This window comes from Giraffa tippelskirchi, chromosome X (assembly GCF_054371585.1).
Source record: "Giraffa tippelskirchi isolate mGirTip1 chromosome X, T2T-mGirTip1v1.2.pri, whole genome shotgun sequence".
Classification (NCBI taxonomy): Eukaryota; Metazoa; Chordata; class Mammalia; order Artiodactyla; family Giraffidae; genus Giraffa; species Giraffa tippelskirchi.
The window spans coordinates 140850633-140864300 of record NC_137289.1 but is presented as its reverse complement, the minus strand read 5'-3'; the positions used below and the strand labels follow the sequence as shown (position 1 = coordinate 140864300).

The 13668-nt window shown below is 40.7% G+C and overlaps 1 long non-coding RNA gene across 1 annotated transcript in view; it reads left to right on the top strand.

The window, feature by feature from the left end:
* The window catches only part of LOC145536113 (uncharacterized), a 166495-nt gene that overhangs the window by 94385 nt on the left and 58442 nt on the right, over window positions 1-13668 (top strand). The window contains exon 7 of the long non-coding RNA XR_014075654.1: window positions 9668-9806. This is a non-coding gene — a long non-coding RNA (uncharacterized LOC145536113). The remainder of the gene's footprint in view (window positions 1-9667; window positions 9807-13668) is intronic.

The following is a 13668-nucleotide window of genomic DNA, read 5'->3' as shown; positions in this document are numbered from 1 at the left end:
CCATGGGATTCTCCAGTCAAGAATTCTGGAGTGGGTTGCTATTTCCTCCTCCAAGGGATCTTCCTGACCCAGGGGTTGAACCTGTGTCTCCCCCATTGCAGGCAGGTTCTTTACCATCTGAGCCACCAGGGAAGCCCAAAAAAGGCTTCCCTGACCCGTAATCAGATCCGGACTGTGGCAGTGAGAGTGCAGAATCCTAACTGGTAGACCCAGGGAATCACACTGTGCAATCCTTAAAATAAAATAAAAAAAAAGACAAATCTAGTATATTTTCTGATGTAGCATTGCTGCTGCTGCTAAGTTGCTTTAGTCGTGTCTGACTCTGTGCGACCCCATAGACGGCAGCCCACCAGGCTCCGCCGTCCCTGGGATTCTCCAGGCAAGAATACTGGAGTGGGTTGCCATTTCCTTCTCCAGTGCATGAAAGGGAAAAGTGAAAGTGAAGTTGCTCAGTCGTGTCCGACTCTTAGCAACCCCATGGACTGTAGCCTACCAGGCTCCTCCGTCCATGGGATTTTCCAGGCAAGAGTACTGGAGTGGGGTGCCACTGCCTTCTCCGGATGTAGCATTATCTCCAAATAAATTAAGTGAAAAAAGCAATGTTCAGCAATGCATTTTCTCCAGGGAGGAAAACTGTATGTGTGGTGGTAGGGGGGATTGTGATAAGAATTCTGCTTTTTCATCACATTGTTTTGTTATGTTGTACATTTTGAATTTTCTGTCATGTGCATGTATTATTAACTTAAAGACAAATATGTGTAAATGAACAAAAATATTTCTTCTTAAGCAAAATAGAACAAAACATCAACAGAACATAACTTCCCAAGAGATGCCTAACATTTGGTGGAAATTCTTATTAGGTTGGTGAAAAAGTATTAATAACTTATTTGATTCTCTATCTGGCCTTATCAGGTCACTTTAAGAGCTTTAGGAATGTGGAAGTAAACTACAATCTTGCATGAATTGTGTCCTGTTGAAATGTATCTGATTTTTTATAGTGAAAAAAAAACCTCAAATGGCAATCCACTCCAGTACTCTTGCCTGGAGAATCCCATGGACGGACGAGCCTGGTAGGCTAAAGTCCATGGGGTTACAAAGAGTCGGACACGATGGAGCGACTTCACTTTTTATAAAGTTGTAGATTTTATCTGCTTTTATGTATTTTATTATCCTCATTCTCAATATATTCCTCCTCTCTGTTTTTTTCTCACCATGTGCTTAAGCACACACACACACTTCCCTACCAGCATAACATAAGAAAGAGCCCCTTTGTGAATAACAGGAGACATGGTAATCTGTGTTCATTTAAGTTTCTCCATTCACATTTTCAGCACAGACTTCCATTATAAAATCAGTTTTCAGGCTACATGAAAAGGGGTGATTTTAAAGGAAAGACCAAGTCCGTAATTAAATCTAAGTAAAACCAATGGAACACACACGTATATACATCATTAACAACATTTCAGACTAATTAAAAATACACTGAGGTGTTTGATAAATCCAAGAAAGCCCCAATTATGAGTTGATTCAACCTCTCAGTTTACATAATGCAACATAATTTTTTTTATTATTAATCTGAGCTTTCTACTGGGCGGTGGAGGAAGTTCAGTACCTCATAGTTCTGAACCATTTCCCCCCTTCCCTGGCTCTTGCCACATTTCCTTTCCATCCATCTCTGGTAGCTCCTGACATTCTGCTTTTTTCTTGAAATCTTTCCCAGGTAACAAAAGGGCTGTTTGCCCCTCCTTCCCCAGCTGAACCTGCTCCTCCTCCTTGATGTATTTAGTTATCCTTTCACAATCATTTACTGAGCATCTATTATGTGCCAGGCATTGCTCTTTGTATAAACAAAATCTCTTGTGCTGCTTATAGTCTAGTCTGGGGAGATTTGGTGGGGAGGGGGGACAGAAGCAAAGGAATCAAAAACAAAAGGATGAGGTTACATTTTAGAAGGTGCAGTCTGGAAAGGTCCTTTTGATTTTCCAGAAGGATAGAATGAAGCCCCATAAATATCTAAAGAGAGAGTTCTAGACAGGAAACAGAAAATTCCGTGACATGAGTCGGACATGCTAGGTATGTTTCAGTATAGTGAGGGTGCTAAGGTGACCAGAGCAGAATGAGAAAGGAAGTTGAAGTAGAAAAAGAGACGGAGTTAGAGAGGTCGCAGGTGGCCAGATTATGAAGGCTTTCTGAGCAATGAGAAGGACTTCAGATTGTGCAAATACTCCCCAACTTCAGATATTTGAAAGGACTCACCAGACTTCCCAGAGCAGCCACAGAAGGCTTTTACTTCAAGGTGAAAGCTACGGTGCAACGAGAGGAAAAGGATGCAGCTAAGCCTTAGGGGTCCAGAGAGATCCCGTGGCCAATGTGGTACAGCCAGAAGCCGTGGAGATAAGAACATGAATGTGGATAGGAATCCTGGAGGTGTAACCGCAGTCATCATCAAACACTGAAAATGACACTCTGGGTTTCAGAGCAAGGGAGTAGAAAGAGCCCAAATCACGGAAACATAGTTTTGTTGCCATATCAAAGGAAAGTTTCCTACCTCTAGGCTTTTTGTTATAGAAAACCAATAAACTTGTTTTCTGCTTAAGCTATTATAGTAGAATTTTCTGTTGAACATATCACTAATTGATAATAGGTGTAACCCTTTTAAAGACGCTTGCTCCTTGGAAGAAAAGCTATGACTAACCTAGACAGCATATTAAAAAGCAGAGACATTACTTTGCTGACAAAGATCTGTCTAGTCAAAGCTATGGTTTTTCCAGTAGTCATGTACGGATGTGAGAGATGGACCATAAAGAAAGCTGAGTACCGAAGAATTGATGCTTTTGAATTGTGGTGTTGGAGAAGACTCTTGAGAGTCCCTTGGACTGCAAGGAGATCCAACCAATCAATCCTAAAGAAAATCTGTCCTGAATATTCATTGGAAGGACTGAAGCTGAAGCTCCAATACTTGAGTCACCTGATGTGAAGAACTGACTCATTTGAAAAGACCTTGATGCTGGGAAAGATTGAAGGCGGGAGGAGAAGGGGACGACAGAGGATGAGATGGCTGGATGGCATCACTGACTCAATGGATATGAGTTTGAGTAAGCTCCGGGAGTTGGTGATGGACAGGGAGGCCTGGTGTGCTGCAGTCCATGGGGTTGCAAAGAGTGGGACACAGCTGAGCAACTGAACCCTTTAGTGTCTCCTGTTGACTGAGAAAAATGCACAACCTAAAAGTTGAGAGTTAAGTTTTATTTGGCGGACAAAGCTGAGGACTTAAGCCCAGAACACAGCATCTCTGATAACTCTGAAAGCCTGCTCTGAAGAGGCAAGGTGAGGAGTCAGGATATATAGGAACTTTTTGCAACAAAGACCAGGTACTCAGAACATCAAAAAATTACTGTTAATTAAAGAAAACCAGGGATCTCAAGTTAAGGAACTTAGTACTCTTCTATGTATGAAAAGATGCAAGAGTCTGAGCTCACTGAAATCATTCCTTTGATATGTACGTCAGCCATCTGGGGCCAGTATCTGGTTTTTTTCTCATCCTGAGTCTCCTCAGGGTCACTGTCAGGGGGTGGCTGCAGTGTCTGTGATTTGACGGCGGGCATTCTGTTTCTGTCCTAAGTTCCCTCAGGGCTCACTGTCAGAGCTGCTGTAATGTGATAGCTTGATGGCCACAACATCCTTTGTTTACTGATATGGCAGGCAATATTTTTCATTCACACTCCACAGAGTTCCACACTCCAAAATGAAGCTCACACGTTTAAATTTTAATTAATGAATGAATTAATGCCTGTGCTGTGTCTCCGTTGCTCTCCTTGGGCTTTCTCCGGCTGCACTGTGTGGGCTTCTCGCAGTGACTTCTCTCGTGGGCTCTGGGCACACAGGCTTCAGTAACTGCTGCACGTGGGCTTGGCAGTGGCAGCTGTCAGACTCCAGGCTCAGTAGGTGTGGCGCGTGGGCTTAGTTGCCCCACGGCCTGTGAAATCTCGCTGACCAAGGATCGAACCTGTGTGTCCTACACTGGCAGGCAGCTTCTTAACCTCCAGACCACCAGGGAAGTCCCTGGGGTTTATTTATTATTGTAGCATAGCCCCCCATCCTGACTAATATAGATTTCTGTAGCTGAAACCCTTCTACCACTTCATGCTTTTGAAATTTCTTTAATAAACATTTTACTGCCCATCCTAAGTCACTTTTTTAAGGACCTCAGTTGCACAGAATTGGAATCATTATTCTTGGCTTATAATTCGCCAACATTTTTAGTCCAAATGTAGCTTTCTGTCTACCTGTCTAGCTGGCTATCATCTATTTTCTGAAAAAATAACATAATGAATACAATGAACCCAACAACAAGTAAAAAACCTGAAACATTATAAATAAGTTATATCAAACTGTGCATCCTTTCCCAATTCCATAATTCAGTCTCCTCTCCAAATAAACAGAATTTGCAATATGTTTATCTTTTTCTTGTCATCAGTGTGTGTAGTCATGTCATTTTATCACATATATTTGTGATATATACAGTTTAAAATAAAACTAGCCTGGATTTTCATGTGTCTGATTATTAATGAGGTTGAACGTTTCTTTATGTTTGTTGACCATACCTGTTTCTTTTCCTGCAAAGTACCATTTGCATTATTTACCAATTTTTCCACTGGGTTATTTGTCTTTCAAATTGATCTGTAAAAGTGCCTCATATATACTAGATACTAATTCTTTATGCATTATATGTGTTACAGTTATCTAACCAATTTCAATTTTATCTTTTACACTTTAAGATGTCTTTTGATGGGTAGAAATTTTTAATTTTATCTCTGATAAATTTGGGAGTGGGGATTAAGGAACAGATTAGACTTCTTTGAAGGTATAAGCCCAATTATTACATTACTACTGTTTGCACTTCAAACTGGCAAAGTAAAACGGAAGCTGACTAGTTTCAAAATAACGGCACACATGCACACGGATATTTCCATAGGCACACAGCAACAAGTTTTTGCCTGATGGCTAACCATTCAGCTCAGCTACCAAAAAATTCCTTAAATGGGTAGGCAGTTAAAAAAAAGAAAGAAACAGCATTCTTATAATGATTGAAATCCACTGTTAAAAGAAAAGGGACAGATTGTGTGATTAGAATGGAAAGCCTTTTTATTAAAGATAGTCAAAGTAAAGTTCAGCATAGTATACCAGCCTGAAATTAGAAGGCAGTTTCTTTTAGGTTGTTCTACATTAGAGGATGAAAAGAATTAAAGAATGAAAAATACAGAGGATAGTTTGTACATTTTAAAGGAGCAAGTGTGACTCACCAAAATGTAAGATGAAATCACTAGTATTATTTAGTTGGAAGCTTAAGAAATAGGATGTTTTCCGGGTTTTTAGACCACTGTATGATCCAAGATATTTTTCCTACAATGCATAATGCTACCAATAGAGAAATTTCTAACTGAACAAAAAGAGCAGCTATAATCAACATCTCTCAATAATTCTATACAATGGTTTTAAGAAGAAGCCTTCTTCAGAAATGCTTGTCATTTTTAATGCCACATACTTGTAAAATCTTAAGAAATTCTTATTGGCAGAAAACAAGATAGGATCATAAACTGTATATTGTACATCAGCGTAAAATAGTATATTTAGTATTTTATTTGACTACTTTTAATCCATTTATTTGTACTTTGGAAAGTTTGCGTCCCTTCATGTCTGATTGATGTACACATTATCAATAAGAGGTGAATGTTTAAATTGATTATATACCGTGTTTATAGACGACTCCTCTAAAAACAGAGCATTGGATCTCAGCTTTGAAATTTACCCTCCCGTTGTCCACAATCCCCTTGTGTAGGGGGAGGGAAAAGAGTGCTGGGGGATGTGGCCTTCTTTCCTCCTGGGCTCTTTGGCTGATCTAACCATTAAACTGATATCAGATAAACAGGAGGGAGAAAAAAAAGATAAATTTTGCACCTGTGCAAGCTCCATAGAACTAGGAAATCCAAAGAGCAGTCAGGTAGTAGAGACTTCTATAACATCCTGAGCTTTTGGGAGGTATAAGCCTTAAAGTAACCTTTTTACCAAGAAACTTGTCTGCTTAACAGCAACATTTGTTTTTCAAATATCTCTGCCTGCATGTGAATGGCCTTTCTTCCTTTTGTATCCTCAGACCTAGGTCCCCATTCTATTGTAAATTTGGGCAGTTGTGGTGGTTTAGTTGCTAAGTTGTGTCCGACTCTTGCGCCCTCATGGACTGTAACCCACCAGGCTCCTCTGTCCATGGGATTTTCCAGGCACGGATACTGGAGTGGGTTGCCATTTCCTTCTCCAGAGGATCTTCCTGACCGAGGGATTGAAGCTAGGTCTCGCACTGCAGGCAGATTCTTTGCTGACTGAGCTACCAGGTAATTTGGTGGTGGGGCCGGGGGGAGGTAAAGAACTGTTTCTGAATCTGCTGGGTTTTTATTGCCTTTAGTTCAAAGTAATCCTCATGCCAAAGTGACATATTTTGGGGCAACAAACTTAGCTCCCCTTCACAGAGAATTTCATAGTTAAAACTTCTAACATTTGCAGTGGCTTCTACTTAAGAATCGGAGAAGGCAAGGGCACCCCACTCCAGTACTCTTGCGTGGAAAATCCCATGGACGGAGGAGCCTGGTAGGCTGCAGTCCATGGGGTCGCGGAGAGTCAGACACGACTGAGCGACTTCACTTTCACTTTTCCCTTTCATGCACTGGAGAAGGAAATGGCGACCCACTCCAGTATTCTTGCCTGGAGAATCCCAGGGACGGGGGAGCCTGGTGGGCTGCCGTCTATGGGGTCGCACAGAGTCGGACACGACTGAAGCGACTTAGCAGCAGCAGCAGCAGCTACTTGAGAATTGGCAAGATTGCTTTCTGTTGGATACTGCTTTTTGTTTGGAGAAGATAACTTTGATAAGTAACTTTGAGTTAAAGATAACCCTCACATTCCATAACCCCACATCTCTCTCTCTGTCTCTCTCACCCACCCAGCCCTCACTTTCTGAATTTTTCTGCATAATAAGGTAAGAGAGAATCCGAGTTTCTGTGCACTCCTCTAGCAGGGCGCCTGGGAGTGGGGAAAACAGAGATGAAAAGTCTTAAAAGAGAGGGGCCGAGCATCTTAGCAGAAGCCAAGGAGGCAGAGAAGAGAGGGCTTTTACAAGCCATTTTCACAGTGTAACAAAAGCATATAATCCTGAGGCAGTTGTATTTTTGTCTCCCATTAGCCTAGTGGTTCTCAGCAGAATGAAGTTTGCCCCTTAGAGAACACTTAATGTCTAGAGATATTTTTGGTTCACAGCTGGAGGGGTGCTACTGACGTCCAGTGGGTAGAGACTAAAGATGCTGCTAAAGATGGCACACTGCACAGGACAGCGCCCACGACAGAGTGACGTGGTCAGAATATCAGTAGTGCCAAAGTTGAGAAACACTTGATTCACCCCTTAAATATGCCTCTGTGTGAAAAGAACTCCATGAATTTTCAGGTTGCTCCCGGGAAATACAAGCAGTCTCAGTCCAACACTGTACGTGTCCATTCACTTGCAGAAATTAATACTCCAGATTTGCTTTCAAGTTAAGCTTCTCACCCAGTAGTCAGAGAACTGTACTAGATGATGATTTTGTTTTGATTCCCAGCGCATCTCAGGACATTGTGTGTGTGCGTGCGTGCGTGCGCGCGCAGTCACGCACATGCGTGCGCTTAGCAACTCCAGGTACTGCTGCCCGCCAGGCTTCTCTGTCCATGGGATTCTCCAGGGAAGAATACTGGAGTGGGTTGCCATTTCCTCCTCCAGGGCATCTTCCCAACCCAGGGATCAAACCCATGTCTCCTGCGTCTCCTGCATTGGCAGGCAGGTTCTTTACCACTGCGCCACCTGGGAAGACATTGATTACTTGTCAGTTATTGTCTTCTTTGTCTGTTGTTTTCATCATTGTCATTGTTTTAGATTTTGCCTCTTTTAGGCAGGCGGTGCTGCAGAGTGGTTAAAGGGTTAGACAATAGAGGCTTAGACATAGCCTTCGTATGAAGCCCACCTCTGCCATTACCTACCTTAACCTCTCTTGGCCTCAGCTTCTCACCTGTAAAATAAAAATAATAACCCTACTTCACAAAGCTATTTTAAAATTTAATGAGTAAGGTGTATTTTTTTCAAAAGGAAAAAACTGAATTGATATTTTAGTATTCTGTTTTATCAATTTCCGATTTAATAGTCATTATAAACTGCTTAGACCAGAGGACAGATCGTCTATATATCTGTGAAACTCATCCAAATTCCACATCTCTATCCTGTACATATTTGGCAGAAATTATATTTAATTTTTTATTTGAGTTCAGTATAGTCGACCACCTTCAGATGATACAATTCCAAAGAAAAAAAGAGAAAAAATATATGACTCCCTAGTCTTTTACTTCCTTTTCTGTGAAAGAAAGTAAAAAGTTTCTATAAGTTTTATAATTATTGCAAGTAAATACTAAAATAATAAAGTCATATCATTGAAAAAAAATTTGCAAGATTATAAAGCACATAGCTAAAGATGTTGTTCCTGACTATGTTTTCCATCAAGTCTGTTTGTTAATTGCAAACCTTCCATTCTTTTACTAGTAGTCATTTCCTTGCCCATGTGTTAGTATAATCTAGTTGTGATAGATGTGATGTTACCAAATGCAGGGTTCACTGAGTTACTGTGTCAGGTTATTTAGATTCCTTCCTCATAGTTATGTTTAGGACACCTTGACTTCAGGAATTTTAGTGAAAAGGGTCATCATCCCAGTTAGAGGAGTTTGTTCTTCAGTTTATGATATTTGTGACCTTGAAGTGCTTACTCTCCAACTTCAACTTAATTGACTCTCACGCGCTGTATTGCTTTCCCCTCTTAGCAAATCTGTTCTTACCCTTAAATCCCAATCAAAAACTGCAACAGTCCCTAACTGGCCCATTCCATCTCCTGGTGCCCATGTAGCACCTACTTTAAATCCTTGCTTGAATAAAGCATGCCATGGCTTTTTATTTGTATTGCTTTATAATTATAATCTGCTTGCTGAAAATGTATGACTTGTGTTTTTACAAAGCAATTCAGCATATTTACCGAGTCCTGAGAAAGAGGGTGTATTTGTTCTCTAGAACTAATGTAATAAAATGTCAAAAACTGAGTGGCTTTAAAAAAAAAAAAGTGGTTCTTCCTGAAACCTTAAAAATCACTGTCTCTGGAGTCTTCTTTGATCTGAAACTTAGAAATGAAATATTAATACATGAAAAAGCCTGTGGATAGTAGTTCTTTGGTCACCACTTATTTTGAAAAATCAGGTTGTCGATTACTTTGAGTCATCACTGAATGACAGAGGAGCAGTGGGTCTGCATTTTTTTCAATCAAATCTACTTACATTAAATTACATCAGGAGGAGAGGGCCTATTATGAAAGCAAAAAACACTTTTCTGTAAAGTCACATTTGCCCCTTTGCTCACTGCTTATTTTCCATGTTTATATGAGTGATAAGTCTGGTAATGACAAGATCACCTATATAGCACCATTTTCTTGAAAACACTTTATGTAATTGTTCCATTTTGAATTATGGCTGATTCTAAGAAAAGCACTTCTTTCATTCCTCAGCAACTAAAAGGAACCTGCTAAATGTTTCAATTTTATCCATCTTCACCTAGGTGGTATTACATCGTTCAGCCAAGATGGATTCTACTCGTCCACCACACAGCAAAGCCAATCTAGTGACACCAGATTGTGGTGAAGAACAGGCAGCCAGTGCTCAAAACACCCAGACACTCCAATCGCTTCCAGGGAAAGGTTTGTGTTTATTTATTTATTTGATATGGTTGATTTGCAATATTATATAAGTTTCAAGTGTATAACATAGTGGTTCATAATTTTTAAGAATTTGACTCCATTTATAGTTATAAAATACTGGCTGTATTCCCTGTGTTGCACAGTATATCCTAGTAGCTTATATACTTTATAGAGTAGTTTATACCCCTTAATCCCCTACTCCTACCTTGCCCCTCTAGGAAAGGGTTTTTTAAGAAAACATATTTGAGGTGCAGGTTGCAGCTCGTATACTTTGTTCTTATTGGTTGGTGGTGAAGTTAACAACCTTCTGGTTCTAACTAGTTTGTGCTCTGGATGCTTGTGGTTAGCATGTGGTCACAATCTGCCACCTGAGGAGGCAGGTCTTAATTTCTGCAGCATAACTCAATGGTATATGTATATTCTTTGAGGAAAAACTAGGACTGTTTTACTGCTGAACATTTATTTAAGCTATGGTTGCAGGAAAGGGGGGACCCCTTCCAGAGCCCGAGAGAGGGCTCTTTTCTAACACTCAGAAATGAATTGTCTGAGGAGACACATGTGCTGACAAAGCAAGAGACTTTATTGGGAAGGGGCGCCCGGGCAGAGAGCAGCAGGGTAAGGGAACCCAAGGGAATTGCTCTGCCACGTGGCTCACTGTCTTGGGTTTTATGGTGATGGAGTGAGTTTTCAGGTTGTTTCTGGTCAATCACTCTGACTCGGGGTCCTTCTTGGTGGCACACACATCGTTCAGCCAAGATGGATTCCAGTAAGAAGGATTCTACGAGGTTGGCAAGACATATGCACTGGCTTCTCCTCACTCCATTTGACCTTTCCTGAAGTCTTCTGGTTGGTGGTAGCTAGTTAGGTCTGCGTTCCTTACCAGGACCTCCTGTTGTAAGATAACTTATATAAGTGGTTGCTGTCGTGCCTGGCCAGGGTGGGTTGTTTCAGTCAGTGGTTCCCCTAACAGTATCATTACTTTCCTTTCTTGACTGCTTTTTGTTTCTGCATTCACTGACTTCTGTGCTTCTCATCAACTGGCTATAGATTGGATGTTTCAATGAACCCCTCCATCTCAGGATGCCAATGGCAAGTCCAGGTTGCACTTCTGACCAGCTGGCCATAAATCACAGGTTCCCATGACCCCTCCTCTGATTCAACTAATTTGCTAAAGTGACTCATAGCACTCAAAGGAGCATTTTACCTAATAGATCAATATTTTATTACAGAAGGATATAACTCAAGAACAGTGAGGTGGAAAAGAGATATAGGGCAAGCTGTCACGGTCTGTGCACAGGTTGGAAAGAATTTCCAGCAATGAGACAGAATGAGAGGAGAAAAAAGTTTATTGGAGTGGGAGATGCTGTTAGAACAGCGGGCTGGCTCAAGGGAGAGCTGAACCCTTTCTCAGGCTAGTAGATAATTTTTATAGCTTCATGACAGAGAAAATTCCTACGGGAATTGTGGCATTAGGATGGTGGTTAGGATGCTGTTGGTGGGTGGTGGTGGTGTTCATTTGCTCAGTTGTGTCCGACTCTTTGAGACCCCATGGACTGCAGCATGCCAGGCTTCTCTGTCCATCACCATCTCCCAGAGTTTGCACAAACTCATGTCTCTTGAGTCAATCATGCCACCTAACCATCTCATCCTCTGTCACCCCCTTCTCCTCCTGCCCTCAGTCTTTCCCAGCATCAGGGTCTTTTCCAGTGAGTTGGCTCTTCAAATCTGGTGGCCAAAGTATTAGAGCTTCAGCTTCAGCATCAGTCCTTCCAATGAATAGTTAGCACTGATTTCCTTTAGAATTGACTTCTTTGATCTCCTCGCTGTCCAAGGGACTCTCAAGAGTCTTCTCCAGCACCACAGTTCAAAAGCATCAATTCTTTGGTGCTCAGCTTTCTTTATGGTCCAACTCTCACATCCATACATGACTACTGGAAAAAACCATACCTTTAACTATATGGACCATTGTCAGGAAAGTGATGTCTCTGCTTTTTAATACACTGTCTAGGTTTGTCATAGCTTTTCTTCCAAGGAGCAAGTGTTTTGTTTTTGTTTTTGTTTTAAAGCGTCTTTTAATTTCATGGCTGCAATCACTGTCTGCAGTGATTTTGGAGCCCAGGAAAATAAAGTCTGTCACTGTTTCCATTTTTTCCACAGTCTATTTGCCATGAAGTGATGGGACCAGATGCCATGATCTTCATGTTTTGAATGTTGAGTTTTAAGCCAGCCTTTCACTCTCTTTCACTTTCATCAAGAGGCTTTTTAATCCCTCTTTGCTTTCTGCCATAAGGGTGGTGTCATCTGCATATCTGAGGTTGTTGATATTTCTCCCAGCAATCTTGATTCCAGCTTGAGCTTCATCTAGCCTGGCATTTTGCATGATGTACTCTGCATGTAAGTCAACTAAGTAGGGTGACAATATACAGCCTTGATGTACTCCTTTCCCAATTTTGAGCCAGTCCATTGTTCCATTTCTGGTTCTAACTGTTGCTACTTGACCTGCATATAGGTTTCTCAGAAGACAGGTAAGGTGGTTTTGGTATTCCCATCTCTTTAAGAATTTTCCACAGTTTGTTGTGATCCACACAGTCAAAGGCTTTAGCATAGTCAATGAAGCAGAAGTAGATGTTTTTTTCTGGAATTTCCTTGCTTTGTCTATGATCCAGTGCATGTTGGCAATTTGATCTCTGGTTCCTCTGCGTTTTCTAAATCCAGCTTATACATCTGAAATTTCTCTATTCATGTAGTATTGAAGCTTAGTTTGCAGGATTTTGAGCATTATCTTGCTAGCATTTGAAATAAGTGCGATTGTGTGGTAGTTTGAACATTGTTTGGCATTGCCCTTCTTTGGGATTGGAATGAACACTGACTTTTTCTAGTCCTGTGGCCACTGCTGTTTTCCAGATTTGCTGACATATTGAGTGCAGCACTTTAACAGCATCATCTTTTAGGATTTGAAATAACTCAGCTGGAATTCCATCACCTCCACTAGCTTTGTAGTGATGCTTCCTAAGGCCCACTTAACTTCACACTCCAGGATATCTGGCTCTAGGTGAGTGATCACACCATCATGGTTATCTAGGTCATTAAGATCTTTTTGTACAGTTCTGTGTATTCTTTCTATCTCTGCTTAATATCTTCTGCTTCTGTTAGGTCCATACCATTTCTGTCCTTTATGGTGCCTATCTTTGCATGAAATGTTCTCTTGGTATTTCTAATTTTCTTGAAGACATCTCTAGTCTTTCCCATTCTATTGTTTTTCTCTATTCCTTTGCATTGTTCACTTAAGAAGGCTTTCTTATCTCTCCTTGCTATTCTTTGGAATTGTGCATTCAGATGGGTATCTTTTTCCTTTTCTCCTTTGCCTTTCACATCTCTTCTTTTCTCAGCTGTGTGTAAGGCCTCCTCAGGCAATCATTTTGCCTTGTTGCTGTCTTTTTCTTGGCATGGTTTTGGTCTCCGCCTCCTATACAGTGTTACAAACCTCCGTCCATAGTTCTTCAGGCACTCTATCATATCTAATCCCTTGAATGTATTGTCACTTCTACTGTATAATCATAAGGGATTTGATTTATGACATATGATTTATGTCATATTTATGTCATCAAACTTCTGTACAGCAAGGAAACCAACAGCAAAATGAAAAGCAACCTACAGAATGAGAAAAACTTTTGCAAACCATATATCTGATGAATGGTTGGTTTTCAAAATATGTTAAGAATGCCTACAACACAATGGCAAAAAAAATGTTTTAAATAAAAAATTCATTTTAAAAAGAGCAAGAAAACTGAATATACATTTCTCTAAAGAAGACATAGATACAAAAAAGTGCTCAATATCATTAATCATCAGGGAAATGCAA